This window comes from Peromyscus californicus, unplaced genomic scaffold (genome assembly GCF_007827085.1).
Source record: "Peromyscus californicus insignis strain IS unplaced genomic scaffold, ASM782708v3 Scaffold_14__1_contigs__length_90479793_seg_2, whole genome shotgun sequence".
NCBI classification, from domain to species: domain Eukaryota; kingdom Metazoa; phylum Chordata; class Mammalia; order Rodentia; family Cricetidae; genus Peromyscus; species Peromyscus californicus.
Genome location: NW_026294436.1, coordinates 10,091,316 through 10,111,447, shown reverse-complemented (window position 1 = coordinate 10,111,447; position 20,132 = coordinate 10,091,316).

The window sequence follows — 20,132 nt, the reverse complement described above, 5'->3', positions numbered from 1 at the left end:
GTTCATCTGATGGGGAACACTCAGACCGATTCCATCTCTGCTCTGTTTCAAATAATGCTGCGTGACTATGGGAATGCAGATAGATATCTCTGACATGCTCATTTTGTTTCCTTGGATATACACCCAGGGATGCAATTTCTGAATCATAGTACTTCTAATTTTAGTTCTGTTTTTTTTTTTTTGAGAAACCTCCACATTGTTTTCTATAATAGTGTATTAACCAACATGCATACTAACAGCATGCAGAGATTGATTTTCTATACATTCACCCTGGAACTTGTAATCCTTTGTCCTTCTGATGATAGTCATCCCAATAGGTGAAGATGATACTTTATTGAGGTTTTATTTGCCCTAGTGATGAATGATTAGCATTTTTCCTGGTTATACTCACTTTATGTCACTGTTTGAGAACTATGTATTTAGGTTCCTTGCTAATTTTTAAGTTTTTTTTTAATTTTTATTTTTATTTTGCAATACAATTCAGTTCTACATATCAGCCACGGATTCCCTTGTTCTCCCCCCTCCGACCCCCCTCACCTTCCCCCCAACCCACCCCCCATTCCCACCTCCTCCAGTTTTTTGACTAAAGATTCACTTACTTCTAATTTTTTTTGTGTGAGTGTGTGTATGCAGTAATGTATGTACAGTGTGCACAGAGATATGAAGAGGTCCTTGGACCTTGGAGCTTAGTTAGTGACAGCTGTGAACTACTCACTGTGAATGCTGGAAACCAAATCCAGGTCCTCTAAAATTGCAGCAAATGTTAAAACAAACAAACAAACAAAAATAAGTTATTTATCCAGCCCCTTTCCTTATTTTAAACTGGTTTATATTCTCTCCATTGAGTTACTTGAGGTTTTAATATATATTTTGGATTTTACTTTCTTACCATCTTTGTAGTTTATAAATATTTCTTACTATTCTGTGCTCACTTCTTCACTTTTTAGATCATTTTGTTTGCTGTGGCAATTTCATTCATCCCATTTGTTTATTTTTATCTTTGGTGCCTGTACTATTGACTTCTTATTCTGCCACCCCCCAAAAAAAGATACCATGGAAATTTTTCCCTGTTTTCTTCTAGGGCCTTTAATGGTTTCAGGTCATGGACATAAGTCTTTAATTTTCTTATTGCAGTCTTTCCTAGGGGTATCCAGATGTTCTGACACTCACTCTCTGAAAAGACTCTTCTTTACCATTGTAGTCTAGGCCCCTGTCCTGAAAACTGAGTATATTTATGTGGACATTTTTCTCTCTTCTGGTTCACTGAGTTATCTGCTTTCTGTTAGCTCCAGGACGCTGCAGTTTCTAAAACTTTGTGTGTTTGAAAACTGTGCCTCATGTTACCTAAGTCATTCTTTTTTGTCACACGTTACTTTGGTTAATCTGAGTCTTTTATATAAGGTTCCTTACAAACTTTAAGATTTACTTTTCTTCCGAAAAAATACATTTGTGGTAGTTTGAGTGAGAAATGACCCTCATGGGCTCATTTGTTTGAACGCATGGTCCCTGGTTGGTGGCATCATTTGGAGAGGTGCTTGAGGACTGATAGCTTGGACCCACTTCCTGCTCAGGCACTGACCATGTCTCCCCTTGTCCCTCTCCATACTCTTGTCTTCCTGTGAGTGGAGAAATTTAACTAGCCAGCTTCTTCCTGTGGCTGGCATGATACACCTCCCTGCCGTGGTGAACTGTATAGCTCTCTAGAACAGTAAGCCAAAATAAACTCATCCTTCCCTAGTTGTTTTAGCTCAGTGTTTATTATAGCAACAGAAAGTAAGTAATGTACTTTCATGAGCATTTTGTTGGACTTATAGTTACTCTCTAGGTTTCTTTGGATGATATGGCGTTTTAGAAACATTAGATCTTCAAAGCTGAATTTTTGACATGTCCTCTGTTCCACTCACTGTTCTGTGAGACGCAGGGCACAGCTATCTCACATGGTTAAACTTATTTATTCTACCCTGTGGTTAGTTATCATAAAGATGAATGTTTTCTTGATATCCTTTTCAGATAGATCATTACTAGAGTATAGGTATTTCACTAATATTAATGTTATAACCTACAATAGCTTTCTTAATTTTATTAGTTCTAATGTATTTTTGATGTGATATGTATAGTTTCTCTGTTTTTTAAATTTTTATTTTAACTTTAAATCCATGTATAAATGCCTGTATGCATATCATGTGTGTATAGGTACATGTGGAGGTAAGAAGAGGATGTCAGATCCCAGGGCCTGGAGTTATAGATGCTTTGTAGCTTCTTGACATGGGTGCTGGGCACTGAACTTGTGTCCTCTGGAAGAGCAGCAAGTACTCTTAACCACTGAGCCTGTGCTCCAAAATTATATTTTGACTTAATTGTTTATTGGCTTTGTCTGTGTAATGTAATGTCCCCAGCATACAAAGACAATGCATTTTCTTCTCTCTAGACACCTGCAAGGCCAATTCCTACTTCACATTCTCTTGTCTCCTTTATCTAGAACTCTCCATAGCATATGGTATTTACCTGACACTTCTCTTTTTGCATAGACTCTTCTGAACCAGTCAAAAAAAAAAACTTTTTATCTAGTCAGTTTCATTCCTTATAGATTTCTGCTACCAATTCCTATTTAGTCACTCAATAATGCACCTTAATTCTCTATAATAATCATACCAAATTAATGTTTTATGATCTAGTATTTATCTCATGATCTGGTCCTAATCTGTTAGACCTGAACACATTAGCAGCATCACTCTGATTAGTGGGTTGGAGAGATGACTTGCTGCCAACCTGAGGACCTGAGGACCTGAGTTTGATTCTAGATTCCCATTGTAGAAGAAGAGAAACAACTCCAAAGTTGCCCTCTGACTTCCACACTGGCACTGGGGTAAGTGAATTTCCACTCACATGCACATACAACTAAAAAATATATAAATAAAAGTTTAGAAACAACCTCTGCACAAAGAAGTTGCTTTCCACTGGAAATGACTGTGTATGTTGAAATACATACATACATATATATATATATATACTCAAACATAGCAGCATACACAAAATGCAATATGAAAGTTGGCTAATTTGACTATCTTTCTATGTGTGTGTGAGTGGGTACAAGTAGCTCAACATTTTGTCTCTTTTTCATTAGCTCACACATCTTCCCCACTGTTATAAAGGAAAATGTAGACTAACTCTCTGGTCTGAGGAGAGCTCTCTTATTTTGTTCTAGATCCACACCTCTTCCTTAGATATACTAATTGATCAGTGTTGAACTGTATTTCCCAGCTCCCCTCTCTAAGCATCCCTGCCCCATCCACCTTCACATACATTTTGAACTTCCCTTCTCCTGTCTAATCACATGCCTTTTTGATCCTGTGATCTATTTACTTCCCTCTCTGGGGCTCCAAAGAGAAGAAAAGAAATCACAAGAAATGAACTTCATTAACCTTTTGACATCCTGCATTTCTGCTCTTTTTCTCCTTAAATATCCCAAGTCCTACTATTATTTTTCTGCTCTAACACTTTGGAAGCCTGCAGAGGCAAATGTTATCCATGGTAAGTTTCTCACAAAACTCCACGGACACCTTTCATTTCTCTGCCTTTAGACATATTTTTTTTTTCTTTCTGAAAATTCCTTCTCTGGAGTGTTATGAACTCCTGGTATTGCATCCCAGCTCTCAGAAGCACCTTTATATCTCTCCTTCATTGTTTCTCCTCACTCCACTTATCCTAGATGTTGATGATCTATTCTCGCATCTGGATGATTTCACTGCTTCCAAGTAATCACGTCTGTTCCTCCTGATAGTTCCCTGGGATACTTCTATAATGATAGGGCTAACTACTTATTTTGTATATCATGTTTAAAATGAATTCTCAACTCACCATGTCTTGTTCTCCCACCTAAAATATATCTACTTCTGAATGACTGTATTAGTTAGTATTCCAAGGAACCCTTAATTAGATAAGCAAAAAAATTTCATTAAGCCATCTTGTCTCTTCATTTTATGTCCATTCCCTAAAGCTAACCAGTATCCTCAATTAATTTTAAATTATGCCACCTGAATGTCTTTCTGTTGCATTTTATGGGGTGGCAGTAAAAGCAATTGGCCCTGTAAACCTGATGACCTAAGTTTGATCCCTGGAACCTACGGCTGCAGGAGAGAACTGATTCTTGAAAATTGACCTCTGACCTCCACATGCTTACTGTGCCAAGCATGTGCACATGTACACATACACACACAGTAATACTACATGAAAGTTTTGAAAGTATATTTTATTCTCTTTATTCCAATAAATGTCTTGGGATCCCAGTCTTATTTTGTCAATGAAAACTCCCCAATAATGTGAAATATGTGTCATAAGCTTAAGATAGCCATCTATATGAAATACCAATGTACAATAAGAACTTTAAAAGTTTTTTTTAGATTATATTTGATTTCACTGAGTTCTTTCTGGGCTTTAAAATTCTTTCAAGTTGTTGTTGAAATTGGAACAGTCAAGTATATACACACTAATCAAATTACCAGAAGGCTACCACTAATGAGCTGGCAAGATGGCTCAATGGGTAAAATTGCTTGTGGTCAAACATGATGTCCTGGGTTCAATCGCTAGAAACCATGTGATGCAAAGAGAGAACTTACTCACACAAGTTTTTCTCTGATCTACACACATACACACACACACACACACACACACACACACACACACACACACACACACACCGAATTAAAAAATAAGTAGTACTATTACTCACAGACTTATGTTCTGTTGAGCTCCAATAGAGGCACAGTTTCCCCAAGCTGAAGCCAAATCACAATACTTATGGAACACACATGGACCTCTTTTATTTCAGATGCTCAAAATGATTTAAAAGACAATAATTTATACTAAGAAGGAAAGTTTAGCTAACTAATTTAAAAATTCTTCCTAATATTTATAAATTTATCTCATTGCAATTTTGTGAATCCACTGAAAATTTGACAATTTTGTAACTGCTTTTCAAATTACTGAAAATTTTGAAGTCTTGTTTATACTCCTGCTAGCCTCTTCCAAGAAAAATGAAGCATCTTTTTCAGGGAATTATTCTTCTCATTGTTAGAGGTGTAGCTAACCAGAGTGTACTGTTCAATAAGTGATATTTGAATGAATGTCTGGTTCCCACTGTTTTTTTTTTTCTACTGAAAGATACTCTTAAAAAATGTCTAATTCTGCCTGAATCATGTCTTGCCTATTGCTTCTACTGCATTCTATTTATGATCAGTCTTCGTAGTTAACCCATGCTTGAGATTTAATAATTATTTGTTGATATAAACCAAAACATTTCCTTGAGATAAATTGCAACCTTTCCACATTATGTTCTAATAAATGTCTCCACACAAACGTCATTGTTTATGGGTCATAAATTAGAAAGCTGTGCTTTGTTTAGCTCTCTGCTTTAGATTATTTGGGGTTACTTGCTCTGATGATGAAATACACTGTCTAAGAGCTTGGTTTTAGGGCTGCGCAATGGTTCAGTGGGTAAAAGTGCTCACTGTGATTTGCAGGAGTGTGGAGGTTTGAGTTCACATCCTTTGGACCCATGGGAAAAGCTAGACATCACTTCACACCTGCTATCCCATTACTCCTGTGGGGAAACGGGAGATGGGAGAAAGAAAACTCCTGGAAATCTGTGGTCCGTTCAGCATGGACCACAAAGGAAAGTGGTCATGAAGGGAAAACCTGCTCCTGAACAAGATGGAAGGCGAGAACCAAATCTAGAATATTGTTCTCTGGCATGCGCGCAGGCGCGCGCGTGTGTACACACACACACACACACACACACACACACACACACACACACACACAGCACAACACACACACAGCACAACACACACATACATACAGTACACTACACTACATCACACATACTGCGCCACAAACCATCACACATGTACACCCCTGACCACATCACCTACACACACTACATACACAGTGAAATTGATTTTACCAATAAAAGTCCATATCTGAATATTTTCATTTCATGTTAGTGAATCTGCATTTATTGAGTTTAATTATAAAGGCTAATTTACATAACACTGAGTTGTGTAGAAGAGATCTTGACATAGTTAAATTTTTAATGGCCAGTATTGGCAAACCAGTTCTTTAAATAGAGAGCTCAAATATATTTGACTTCAATTAATTATCTCTATTCAAATAATTGCTTCAGACTTAGAAGCAGAAGTGTTCTATGCTAGCTATCCGGAGACCTGGGCTCTGTTGCCTCAGGCCCTTCTTGTAAAGGAATGTTAAGAATCACATTTTATAATTTTATTAGCATAAGGGGGACTATAATCAGTCACAATTACCATACTGCTTTTTAGATTGTATTATTGTTATTGTTTGTGAGTTTTCATGTTAGTGTGGTATACATGTGTATGGTGTACGTGCATGTACCCGTGCAGATGAATCTCCTCCTAAGTGTATATACAGAGGCCAGAAAAGATGTCAGCTGTCCTGCTCTATCACTTTGCGCAGTATTCCTATGAGTCGGGGTCTCTGATTAAATCTGGAACGAGGCTGTCAGGGAGATGCACCCCACTGTGGACAACACAATCCTACGGACTGGGGGTATAGAATAAACAGAATAAAAGAGACAGTGAGCTGAGCACCAGCAGCCATCTCACTCTGCTTCCTGACTGTGGATGTGATGTGAGCACCTGCCTCATTCTCCTGCTGCTTTGCCTTGCTCATCATGATGAATTGTATCCTCAACCATGAACCAAAATACACCTTCCTTTGCTTAGCTTGCTCTTTTTCAGTATATATTTGTTAATATGAGCAATGAGAGAAGTAACTAATACAGCCCCAATGTAAAATACGGAATAAAAATTATAAAATATCTTCATCTTTTCCTATCTCCCATTCTTTCTGACAGATAATTTACAACTGCACAGGAAAAATAATTATTGATTCTCCATATTCTCAATAATTTAAATCATGACTTTTAAACAGTGCAACATAAAGTTTGATTGAAGTTTTGATTGGAGTTATGAATGCATCTTTAAGCATATGTTTATTTTAATACTAAGAAAGTGTAGTTCAGGAACAAAAAATCATTTTCCAACATAATTTGCATAGCAATAGTTGCAGATACACTGTTAAACTCCATGGTGGGAATCAGCAACTAATTCACTCACAATTGCTTTGAGATGAAAATTGGATGAATTTGAACAGGACTCTCTGTTAAGCCTGCAGTGGTAGTTGTTTTATATAGATCAACATACTTTAACTGATCCTCTGGAATATGCAGGAAACCTGACAACATAGAAATCTTAGTTCTTCCAGAAGAGATTGCTATTTATAACTGAGTTACCTCACTGTCTTTTCCCTGAGAAAAATATGGATTTACTGGACATCTAAGCATTACTAAGAGTCTCCTAACTAGAATCTTCCATGTGATAGGAGAAGCAGTATGAGAAGAGGATGGAGCTTCCATTTATACACTGTCAGCTTTCCTGGTAGCCCTACTAGGGCTGGACCTCAGGCAATCATCTCCCAGAATCCTCTCCCACCCCTATTCCATTCGGCAGCTACTTTCTGGACATGACAAAGCTTTTTTACACAGGAAGTAACACATCAATGACTACCTGCCCAAGATGTGCACTAGACTAGGTCTTTCAACCTTTCATTGTGGATGGAGGAGAATTTATAAGCTGCCTCTTCATGAGGAGTTACAGACAGTTAATGGTGGCTGTGGAAGAAGGAGTCATATTCTTCAATAGCCACTGTAAATTGCTCTTGCTCAAGAAAATAACCCAGCCATGGTCATGTAGGCAACACTGATCAAATGCAATAAACCACAAACAGCCAGACAATCAAAAAGACATGAAAATAACAGGTCACTTGTTTGGATGAATGGTTTAGGGGGATGGTGGAGATAAGAGAGAGTAATGGATGAGAATATGGTCAAAGTTATGCATGTACACGTGTGTGTAATGAAACTGTGAAAGAATAAATTAAAAAATAAAACAACAACAAAATGTTGATCTCACTCCTTATCTCCATGAACAAGAACAAAATGTTGAAAGAAACTTCTGGGTTCTTTTTAAGTTATTGCTTGTGGATTCCAAGTCTATGCAATGTCTTCTACAGCTCATTTGAAGAGTCACAGGTACCCAGGAACCAACTGTTTTCCATGTATGCCTCTATGCACAGATGCTGAAAGGAAGAGTCTTGCAATCAACACTTGGTCAAGGTGAAAATCATCTTCTATGGTAACAAAAGATTCTGGTTCTCCGTGGCTTCCAATACAGTTTGCTTGTCCATTTGCAGCCACAGCATCATATTTTCTTTCACGTTTTCCTTTTAATCTTTGAAAGAATGCCATGGTCTTTCTGTCCTTGATTTCTTTCTGTCTTTCTCTTTCCTTGCTAGCCGGTTTCCTTCCTTCCTTCCTTCCTTCCTTCCTTCCTTCCTTCCTTCCTTCCTTCCTTCCTTCCTTCCTTTCCTTTTCCTTTTCCTTTATTTTTATCTACATTTCCTTCCTTTCCTTATCCTTTTCCTTTTTTTAATTTTTTTATTTTTATTTTGCAATACAACTCAGTTCTACATATCAGCCACAGATTCCCTTGTTCTCCCCCCTCCCGCCCCCCCTTGCCTTCCACCCAGCCCACCCCCCATTCCCACCTCCTCCAGGGCAAAGCCTCCCCCGCGGACTGAGATCAACCTGGTAGACTCAGTCCAGGTAGATCCAGTCCCCTCCTCCCAGGCCGAGCCAAGTGACCCTGCATAGGCCCCAGGTTTCAAACAGCTGACTCATGCAATGAGCACAGGACCCGGTCCCACTGCCTGGATGCCTCCCAAACAGATCAAGCCAATCAAATGTCTCACCCATTCAGAGGGCCTGATCCAGTTGGGGACTCCTCAGCCATTGGTTCATAGTTCATGTGTTTCCATTCGTTTGGCTATTTGTCCCTGTGCTTTATCCAACCTTGGTCTCAACAATTCTCGATCATATAAACCCTCCTCAGTCTCGCTAATTGGACTCCCAGAGATCCACCCGGGGCCTAGCCGTGGATCTCTGCATCCAGATCCCTCAGTAGTTGGATGATGTTTCTAGCACAACAATTAGGGTGTTTGGCCATCCCATCACCAGAGTAGGTCAGTTCGGGCTGTATCTCGACCATTGCCAGCAGTCTGTTGTGGGGTTATCTTTGTGGATTTCTGTGGGCCTCTCTAGCACTTTGCTTCTTCCTATTCTCATGTGGTCTTCATTTACCATGGTCTCCCATTCCTTGTTCTCACTCTCTGTTGTTGATCCAGCTGGGATTTCCCGCTCCCCCAAGCTCTCTTTCCCTCGACCCTCGCCCTTCACTACCCCCACTCATGTCCAGGCTGTTCATGTAGATCTCATTCCATTTCTCTGTCATTGGGTGATCCCTGTGTCTTTCTTGAGGTCCTGTTTTCCAGGTAGCCTCCCTGGTGATGTGAGTAGCAGTCCAGTCATCCTTGTTCCACATCTAGTATCCTCCTATGAGTGAGTACATACCATGTTTGTCTTTCTGAGTCTTGGTTACCTCACTCAGGATGATTTTTTCTAGATCTATCCATTTGTCTGCAAACCTCATGATGTCATTGTTTTTCTCTGCTGAGTAGTATTCCATTGTGTATATGTACCACATTTTGTTTATTCATTCTTCAGTTGAAGGGAATCTAGGTTGTTTCCATGTTCTGGCTATTACAAACAATGCTGATATGAACATAGCTGAACAAGTGCTCTTGTGGTGTGGTTGAGCATTCTTTGGGTATATGCCCAAGAGTGGTATAGCTGGATCTTGGGGGAGATGGATTCCCAATTTTCTAAGAAAGTGCCATATTGATTTCCAAAGTGGTTGTACAAGCTTGCATTCCCACCAGCAGTGGAGGAGAGTTCCCCTAGCTCCACATCCTCTCCAGCATAAGGTGTCTTCAGTGTTTTTGATCTTAGCCATTCTGACAGGCATAAGGTGGTATCTCAGAGTTGTTTTGATTTGCATTTCCCTGATGATTAGGGATGTTGAGCAATTCCTTAAATGTCTTTCAGCCATTTGAGTTTCCTCTGTTGAGAATTCTCTGTTTAGTTCTATAGCCCATTTCTTAATTGGACTGTTGGGCATTTTGATGTCTAATTTCTTGAGTTCCTTATATATTCTGGATATCAGTCCTCTGTCAGATGTGGGGTTGGTGAAGATCTTTTCCCATTCTGTAGGCTGTCGTTTTGCCTTGTTGACCATATCCTTTGCACTACAAAAGCTTCTCAGTTTCAAGAGGTCCCATTGATTGATTGTTTCTCTCAGTGTCTGTGCCCTCCTACATATGCAATGGACAAAGAAGCAGAGAAGGAAATCAGAGATACATCACCCTTTACTATAGCCACAAATGACATAAAATACCTTGGGGTAACACTAACCAAGCAAGTGAAGGACCTATATGACAAGAACTTTAAGTCCCTGAAAAAAGAAATTGAAGAAGATGTCAGAAAATGGAAAGATCTCCCATGCTCATGGATAGGCAGGACTAACAGTAAAAATGGCAATCTTACCAAAAGCAATCTACAGATTCAATGCAATCCCCATCAAAATACCAACACAATTCTTCACAGATCTGGAAAGAATAATACTCAACTTCATATGGAAAAACAAAAAACCCAGGATAGCCAAAAGAATCCTGTACAATAACACAACCTCTGGAGGCATCACGATCCCTGACTTCAAGCTCTACTATAGAGCTACAGTAATAAAAACAGCTTGGTACTGGCATAAAAACTGACATGTGGACCAATGGAATCGAATTGAAGACCCTGACATTAATCCGCACACCTATAAACATATAATTTTTGACAAAGAAGCCAAAAGTGCACAATGGAAAAAAGAAAGCATCTTCAACAAATGGTGCTGGCATAACTGGATATCAACATGTAGAAGACTGCAAATAAATCCATATCTATCATCATACACAAAACTCAAATCCAAGTGGATCAAGGACCTCAACATAAATCCAGCTACTCTGAACCTGCTAGAAGAGAAAGTAGGAAGCAGTCTTTTCCTTTATTTTACCTCTGCATTTATTCATCTTACTCATAACTAGAGTTATAAGTATTGAACCAAATTGCTAGGAAACTTGTTTTATTCTTTGTTCTTTTCTTATGTGTCTATATCTAGTTTGTACAGAGGCACACATTCATGCTCCAAAGCCAGAGGATCATGTCTGTTTTCTCCCATCACTTGCCCCAGATGGTTCTGGGATTACAATATCCTTGTCCATACCTGTCTATTTACGTGTGTGTTAGGTCCTCAAGATTGCACAGCCAATGTTTTTACACATTGATCCATCTCCCCAACCCCCAAACCCTCTCATTTACTGAGGATATGATCCATTTTGAATGCCATGAGACAGCCTTATCTCCACAATCAATGGATTGTTGTTCCAGAGAAAGTCTGCAGTGCCTTTGTATGAACTTAATATATACTATTTTGTTCCTGAGCCTTGTGTAACCCTGATTTTCCCCTGGGCTTTAAGTTTTTGCTGGATCATTTTTTGAAACCTCACCTCTAGTGACACACATGGATCTCCTCCATTGTCAGCAAACAGGATTCAGGTTTTTCCAGTGAAGTCATGGGAATAATTATGGCCAAATGTACACTGACCCAGAATAGTAAGGAAAATGTAAATTTAGAAACTGAACTTTGTAAAAATCTTTAAAAACATTCTTTTAGATGTTTGCGTTTTACATGGAACAAAATCTGGATAATAAAGTGTTATGTTAATTTCTGATGTGCCAGGAAAAATGTAAGTGGATATTCATGATAAACAGAGTATGTCAGGCTTTTTCCCGTGTGTGTGTGTGTGTGTGTGTGTGTGTGTGTGTGTGTGTGTGTGTGTGTCTGTGTGTTATGCATGCTTGTATGTATGTCGGCTCACTTGTGAGGGTGTCTGAGAATGTGTGTGTACATGCTTGTGGACACCCAAAGTTAAGGTATAGAGTCATTCTAGACCCCTCTTCTGTCTTAGTCATTGAGGCAAGGTCCCTCAGTCAAACACTGAGCTTACTGATACAATGATTCTTGTTAGGGAGATTGCTGTGGGGGTCTCCCATTTCAACTCTGCAAGCTGGAAGTACAAGCAGGACACCACATCCACCTGCCACTGTATGTGAGTTCTGGAATTCTGAATGTCAGTCCTCACTAAAGTAAGTACTTTAACCTCTGATTCATCCCCTCCCCTAGCCCATGACATCCTTTATGAAAAGTCCTTTTTGATGTAGAAAGGGAATACTGTCTGAATTGATGAGCTGCATAGCATTTGTAGGAAGAAGGTGCAACTTTTAGGTAATTGGAAGATTATGTTTTCTCTGGCAGTTTAAATTTTATCCCTTATTAAATATTCCACTTAAACATTAGGATTTTCTTTTGCTCTCTTGTTGGAAACATATAAAGAACAAATTTAACAAACCTAGCAACCACAAAACAGAACATGCAGGATGGTGGCTCTGCTAAGAATCACTCCAAGATTTAAAAAAAAAAAAAAAAAAAGAATCCAGCATAAAGTTGGTCCACTGATGTCATTAGTGATGACTCAGGACTTTGGACAGGGAATTGGGATGATAGAAAGCTACATAGTGAGTGTATAATAGCAGAACTGCCAGCTAATAGCATGAGAAAAAGTTAATAGCAGCTTGTTACCTTTCAATATAGTTAAAACAAGAATGATCTAAGACCTCTCTACCCGCAGGGTGAGCAAATGTTAAAGGATTTCATTTTGAACTGCTGTCTTTTTACCCATTTCTTCACGTTTTGAAGCACAGTTGGGGTTTAACAAAGACACTTTAATGTAGGATGAAGTGTGAGTCTTAAGAGAGAGGCATTCAGAAGAAGCAACATTCAGCTGAGGGAATGAGTGTGTGCTCCTCAGAGAATAGTCATGGAAAGTAACTTTCAAAGGGTCAATCTGATTACTTTAAAATTTTGACTAATTCATAAAAACATGAAATTGATAAATATTAATTCTATGACATATAATCAATCAATGCATTTTATAGTGTTTAAATCAGGTTAAAGATATCTCCTCACCATTTATTTGAAGTGAGAATTTTCAAACTTGGGGAGCAGAGTAATGTCTCTGCTTTTTAAGGAGAGTATCTTGCTCTTTCGGAGGACCAGACTTGAACACCCAGCACCCATATCAAGGGAGTTCAAAACCACCTTTAACTCTAGCTTCAAGGGATCTGACATTCTATGGGCTTCTATGAGCAAACACACACACACACACACACACACACACGTATGCACGCACGCATGCACGCACGCAAGCATGCACACAGGCATGCACGTGCACACAGACACACAAATAAAAATAAAATCTTTTCTAAAATGTCAAAGTCTAGCTTTTTGGAAGTATACAATACTCTGTTATTGCAGACAGTTATCTGAGATAGCTCAGCATGGCACAGCTTCGTATTCCTTCACACATGTGATGCATCAGGTGACCATCATCCCTCTCTCAACTTCCAAAACCGAAAACTTGGTTAGAACCTCAGACATGCAGTAGCATGTTGCTCGTTTTTCTGTGTCTTTACCTAAAATATGATATCCCATTCTGTCCATGTTTTAGCAAATGATAGGATTTCACTTTTTTTTTTGGCTAAAGTTATTCCTTGGTTTTCTTTTCTGGAGGACAACACATGTAATTTTACATCAAATCAGTAAACTGTCTCTACCAGATGGTAGAAAGTTCACCCACAGTTTTACTCCAAACTTGCTTTAATAAAGTTTTTATATAATATTTCAACAAACCATTTTCTTTTCCACACAGAGGAATATTCCCAGGTTCCTCTTCAAAAGCAAAAACTGCACACCAGTAAACACTTGAAATTACAGCAAATCAGATACTTAAGAGGATGCCCAGTGGTCTTTCAACAGTTTACCAGACAGTTTAAAATGTTTTCAATGTCCTGATCCTAAATTGAGGCTTTTCAGCTAAGTTATAAATTGAATCAAAAGGTAGCAAAATCTATGTGATTTTTTAGCAAAATCTTTTAAAATTAATTTTAGCAAAATTAATGAGAGCGTTTCACAGTTTTTCCCTCACTGGTCATACCAACAATGCAATTAAAAGTTGGGTCAAGCACCTGTGTTCAGCTTACCTTTGCCCCTGTGCCAAGAAATGTAGACCTTCAGGGCAACCACTACCACATATATAAGCTTTCAGAAAACTAAGTTAGGCCAGTCACTAGTTTTTGCAGAGATACATTTGAAACACTAAGACGTGATCATTCATATACAATAATATGGAGCAATCTTTTTGAAAAATAATGTTTAATGGGATGCTCCTGACGCAAACACCAGAGGGACAACAGAGTTGTCACTTTAAGGTGTCAAACATTTCATTCCAGCTACTTTGGGTACATGCTCTTAAACATGAAATTTTGTTATCTTTCCCTGAGCAGGGAGCTCCTGTCATGTCAGCAACTGCATAACGATAAAGGAGACTTAGTGAAATGTTTTTCTTTATCATAACTGTTGTAGCAGTTGCCTAGGATTTCCACAGACTCTTGGAACTTGAAGCTCTCCATTCATGCAACAGATATATTATTTTTTAAGGATTTGCTTTATTTATTTATTTATATGTGCGTGTGCATGTGTGTGTGCGTGTGTGTGTGTGTGTGTGTGTGTGTGTGTGTGTGTGTGTGTGTGTGTGCATGCGTGCAGAAGCAAGAAGAAGGCATCAGACCCCCTAAAGCTGGAGTTACAAGCCATTGAAAGCCACTTGATACAGATACAATGAACTGAACTCTGATTTCTGAAAAAGGAACAAGTGCTTTTAACAGCTCCCAACAATATCAACCACAGACTCAAGACGGTCAGGAGTCAGTGGAGAGGCACACCCCTCTGTCTGCCGGTTTCAGACACTCCTGTTCACGGTGCAGCCTGCTCCTACAGAGTGGTACATGCAAAACCACGATTCCTTCGTTGCAGTTTGTAGCGGTAGTGTGACGTCAGCATAAATCTCAAAATCCAAACTTTCAGCCTGTTTCTCTGTGCATACAGGGGAGAGCGTGGGGAAAGAGGGTAGAGAGGCCGAGAACAAACGGTGCCAGTGAGCCAAGGAGGGTAGCGAGCCAGACAGCCACTGGCTCTGCCCCAGTCCTCTCAGCACTACAGGTTTGCAGTTGTTCCTCACGGCTATTCCTTTCTCTGATTCTCTAGATCGTTCACCGTCAGCATATGGTAACACCACTGTCGTGAGTTTTGCTCTGTGAGATTTTATTTTTATTTACATGTCTGTATGTCTACACACATCCGTGCTGGTACCCATTGAGCTGGAGTTACAGGTGGTTGTGAACCACCTGTGAAGGGTGCTGGGAGCCTAACTCTGATGGAAGAGCAGCAAGCACTGTTAACCACTGACAGTCATCTCTCCAGGGCTGCTACTGTTTTCTGTATGTCTCTCTTACATCCTTTAACTTCATTGATTTCTAATCCTCTTTATTTAATCGTATTTTATTCTAATCAAATTTCCTTTGGTCTGAGAATTTCTGTCATCTATAGTAATAACATAGTACTGTCTTTTTTTTTTTTTCCAGTTTGGACACCTCTCATTTTTCTCTTTGGCCTGATTGTTCTGCTGAGGGATTAAAGGACTGTGTTAAATAAGTGATAAAAGATCTCAGCACTCTGTCTTCTTCTAGTCCCTATAGAGAAACTTCAATCTTTCCCCCAGTTGATAGCTTATTTTAAGTGCTCTTTACATTTTTTACATTATGTGGATATGTATGATTATATGTCTGTGTGTTGGTGCATCCAGGTGAAGGCAGGTGCCTGCAGGGGCAAGAGAAGGGCAATCCATCATCAGAGAAGCTTCTTCCTGCAGCAGATGGGAATAAATATAGAGACCCACAGCCAGGTATTATGCAGAGAGTAAGAGACCTTGGAAGACACAGCCCTAAATGGGGTGTCTCCAACAAACCCCTCCCTTCAGGGCAGGGCTCAGGGAACCCTAAAGAAGAGGAGGCAGAGAGGATGGAGGACACCAAGGAAACAAGGCCTTCTAAACCCCAGATGGCAGAAGTACATCTAAACTATATAAACTCACATAGACTGAGGCAGCGTGCTCAGGGCCTGTACGGGTTGGTACCAGACAAAGTCCTAGAGCTGAAAGGAGAAGTGGACACATGCCCCATCCCTAATCCAGAAGCAATCTTTGATTGATAACCACTTGCAAATGGAGATTTAGTTTCCTCCAAGGGAGTCTCACTGGGGAAACAAACGACTCTTAAGGGTAGGTGGCATGCCCAGCAATAAATGGACAAGAGAAAATGAACGCAAAGGTGTCTTTATAAGGTCTTTATCTCTAGCCCGGCAGTGGTGATACATGCCTTTAATCTCAGCACTCGGGAAGAAGAGGAAGGTGAATATCAGTGAGTTTGAGGTCAGCTTGGTCTACAAAGCAAGTTCCAGGGCAGCTAGAACTATTACACAGAGAAACCCTGTCTCAAAAAAAAACAAAAAAAAACTGATAAAATAAACAAGAACAAACAAACAAACAAAACTTCAAAGTTCCTTGTCTCATAATGTTGTTCCAGGGCTCTTTTTAAAATTATTTTTTATGGGCCGGGAGGTGGTGGCGCACGCCTTTAATCCCAGCACTCGGGAGGCAGAGCCAGGCAGATCTCTGTGAGTTCGAGGCCAGCCTGGGCTACCAAGTGAGTTCCAGGAAAAGGCGCAAAGCTACACAGAGAAACCCTGTCTCGAAAAACCAAAAAAAAAAAAAAAAAAAAAAAAATTATTTTTTATATTTTTTTTTATTTTATTTGTGTATTTTTCTTCTCTATTTTTTACCCTACAGGTTCTTTGTGTATATATTATGACTTCCAGTTTAGTGTTTTTATGGGATCCATAGGTGTGCAAAAAAATGGGCCTTTGTTTCTTGTGCCTTTTCTTGGGTTATTTTCCTTTGTTTGTTTGTTTTGTCCAATTCTTACTGTTAATTTTTGTTTTATCATATTATATTATATTATTATATTATATTATTATATTATATTATATTATATTATATTATAATACCTTAGAAGCCTATTTGTTTTCTAATGAGAGACAGAAGGGCATGTATCCAGTTGGGATGGGATCCAGGAAGGAGCTAGTAGGAGTGGACAGAGAGGAAACTGTAATCAAGGGATGTTATGGGAGAAAAAAATCTATTTCCAATAAGGGAAAAACAGAAAAGAACAATCAAATGTCCTGGAGCTAGTTATATGTGCTTGCAAGGAGCCCAATGTGAATGTCAGGGATTCAACTCAGGTCCTCTGCAGGAGCAGCATGCATCCTTAGACACTTTTTAGCCCTCATAAATGCTCTTTTAAAAGTTGAGATAATTTCTTGTATGGCTAATTTACTCATTATTTTTTCATGAAGGGATGTTCTCAAATGAGCTTTGTGTATCTCTAGAGATAATTATGGGTTCGGCCCCTCATTCTGTTAAGGTAGTGTGTCTTACTTACTGAACTGTGTATACTGAATTATGTTGGCATTTCTGAGATGAATCCTATATAGTCATTGTGAACAGTATTTTCAATGTTAATCTTAATTTGATTTGATGGCATTTTGTTGGGGAATTCTATATCTGTCTTCATTAAGAATATGACATGTATGTTTCTTATTTTGTGTATCTTTATCTGTTCTTGGTATCAGGATAATTCCAACTTCATAGAATGAATTTGGAGGAAATCCTATCTCTTTTATCTTTTTAGAATAATTTAGAGAGAATCCACCTGAGTTCTACAGCTGTTATTTTAATCCAGTAGCAAAGGAGTTTGATTGTGGGCTTTTCTTAGTCAGAAATTTTATTACAGAGTGAGTGTTGTTATGGGTGTGTTCTCTACTTCTTCATAATGAATTCTTGGCAGGATGCTTATGTTGCCCACAAGGAGTTCTGGTGGAGTAAGGTGCTTGCCATCAAGCCTGAAGACCCAGGATGCATCTGATAGAAAGACAGACTGACTATGTCTTGTTGTCTGACTTCCACAAGAACGCCACAACACGCCTGCACCTTAACAACTACCACAAGTGAAACAAACACATTTTAAAAATGTTAGAAGATATATGTATCTAGGAGTTTGTCCATTTTTTTGAGGTTATTCAATTTTTTTTTCCTTTTGGCTTGAAATTTTTTCTAAATGATGATGTCAAAAGGCCTTGGTAACTAACACAGCTGAGTTGCCAAGGTGTAATGTCTGCTTTTTCCATTTCTGGTGTCATCTAACCTAGTTTTTCCTTTACTTAGCCTCTCCTTGGCTGAGTGGTTGGCCCCTAGCATCTTTCTCTCCTTCTCCTTTTCTCACTCTTCCCTTTTCTCTTCTTCTTCTATTTATTCTCCCTGCCTGGCAACCCCACCTATCCCTCTCTTGTCTAGCTATTGGCCATTCAATTTTTATTAGACTATCAGATGTTTCAGACATGCAAAGTAGCTCAGCTTCCCAGAGTTAAACAAATGCATAATAAAAGAATGCAACACATCTTTGCATCATTAAACAAATATTCCACAGCATAAATGAATGTAACACCTATCAAATATTCCACAACACATTTGTATTCATTTAAAGGAGGTTTGAACATTTCATTCTTTGTTCCTTCATTAATTACTTTTTAGCTGTTTCAAAGGTAAATTATTTAACTGCCCTGTGTTTGTATAGTTTACAATGTATAGTTTCTTGTTACAAATTTCTAGCTTAATTTCATGGGGTCAGAAATGATACTGGATAGGGCTTTAGTTTTATTTACTTTTTAAATTAAAAAAATAGTCTATTATTTAGTGTGAGTGTGTGTGTGTGTGTGTGTGTGTGTGTGTGTGTGTGTGTGTGTGTGTAGTCATGCAAGTGGAGGTGAGTGAATAACTTGCAGTCCTCCCTCTCTGCCATGTAGGTCCTGGAGAATCAAACTCAGGTCATCAGGTTTAGAGAATAAGTGCTCTAACACACTGAGTTTTCTTACCAGATCTGGTTTAAGGATTGTTTGGTTTTTTTTTTGTTTTTTTTTTTTGTTTTTTTGTTTTTTTGTTTTTTTTGTTGTTGTTGTTGTTGTTGTTTTTAAACTGTTTAGAACTGTTTTGTGGCAAACTGTAAATCTGCATCTCTACTGGAAACTTTTTTCATGTACTGATAAAAAGGTTTGTAGTCAGCAGCTTGGGTTAATTATGTCATGTCGCAGATGGTAGTTCAGGCCATTTGTTTGAGGGTGCAACGGAACTTAGCTGTTTCCTTGCTGACTTCCGTCAATAGGATATAATGTCTCAGTGTTGAAAATGTTGTGTTAGTGTTCCCTACTCTTGTTGGCTTACAGTCTCTGTCTTGTTTCATATATGTGGTGTTTGAAAATTAAATCCATTTGGAATTGTTATTTTCTCTTGCTGAATCGTCCCCTTTGCCAGGATACAATGACTTTCTTTGTATCTTTTTACTATTTTGTCTTTAATTATGTTTTATATTTTGAATAAATATAATAATTTTTCCGTATTAATTCACGGACTTAAAACTCATTCGAGTCAATTTAAATATTGGGAAATAAAAGCACAATATGTAAAATATGCTCAATTAAGTTGGAAACATAGGAAGAAATGATTGTCAGAAAATAAATATATGCAGAAACTTTTGTTAGAATCATATGACATCTGAATTATGTTGGATTTAAAGTTTTATTACCTAGATGGTATCAATTTTCAGTGCTAATGAACTGAGATTGGAATGTCATATATTTATATACATATCTGTGTGTGTGTGTATGTGTGTATCCCACATACACCCATGTCATAATAGCACAGCAATTTAGTTTGAGTAAATAGATCAAATGAACAGATGAAATTACATGTTTTTCTCATGTTTTATAGTAAACTTACTGCTATTGAGTAAAAATATGAAAATCTTCCCAGCACTTGGGAAACAGAGGAAGCAGGACAACAATTCAAGGCTAGCCTGGGCTACACAAGCAGACTATCACAAAACCAAATATGTGTGTATAAAGTCAGCATAAAGAAAGCAATAAACTTATCATATACTTATTTACATAAAACTAACTATAAGAACATTGCTAAATGCAAATTAATATTTATGTTTAGAAAAATGGTTAAAAACACTATATTTCCAATGCAGC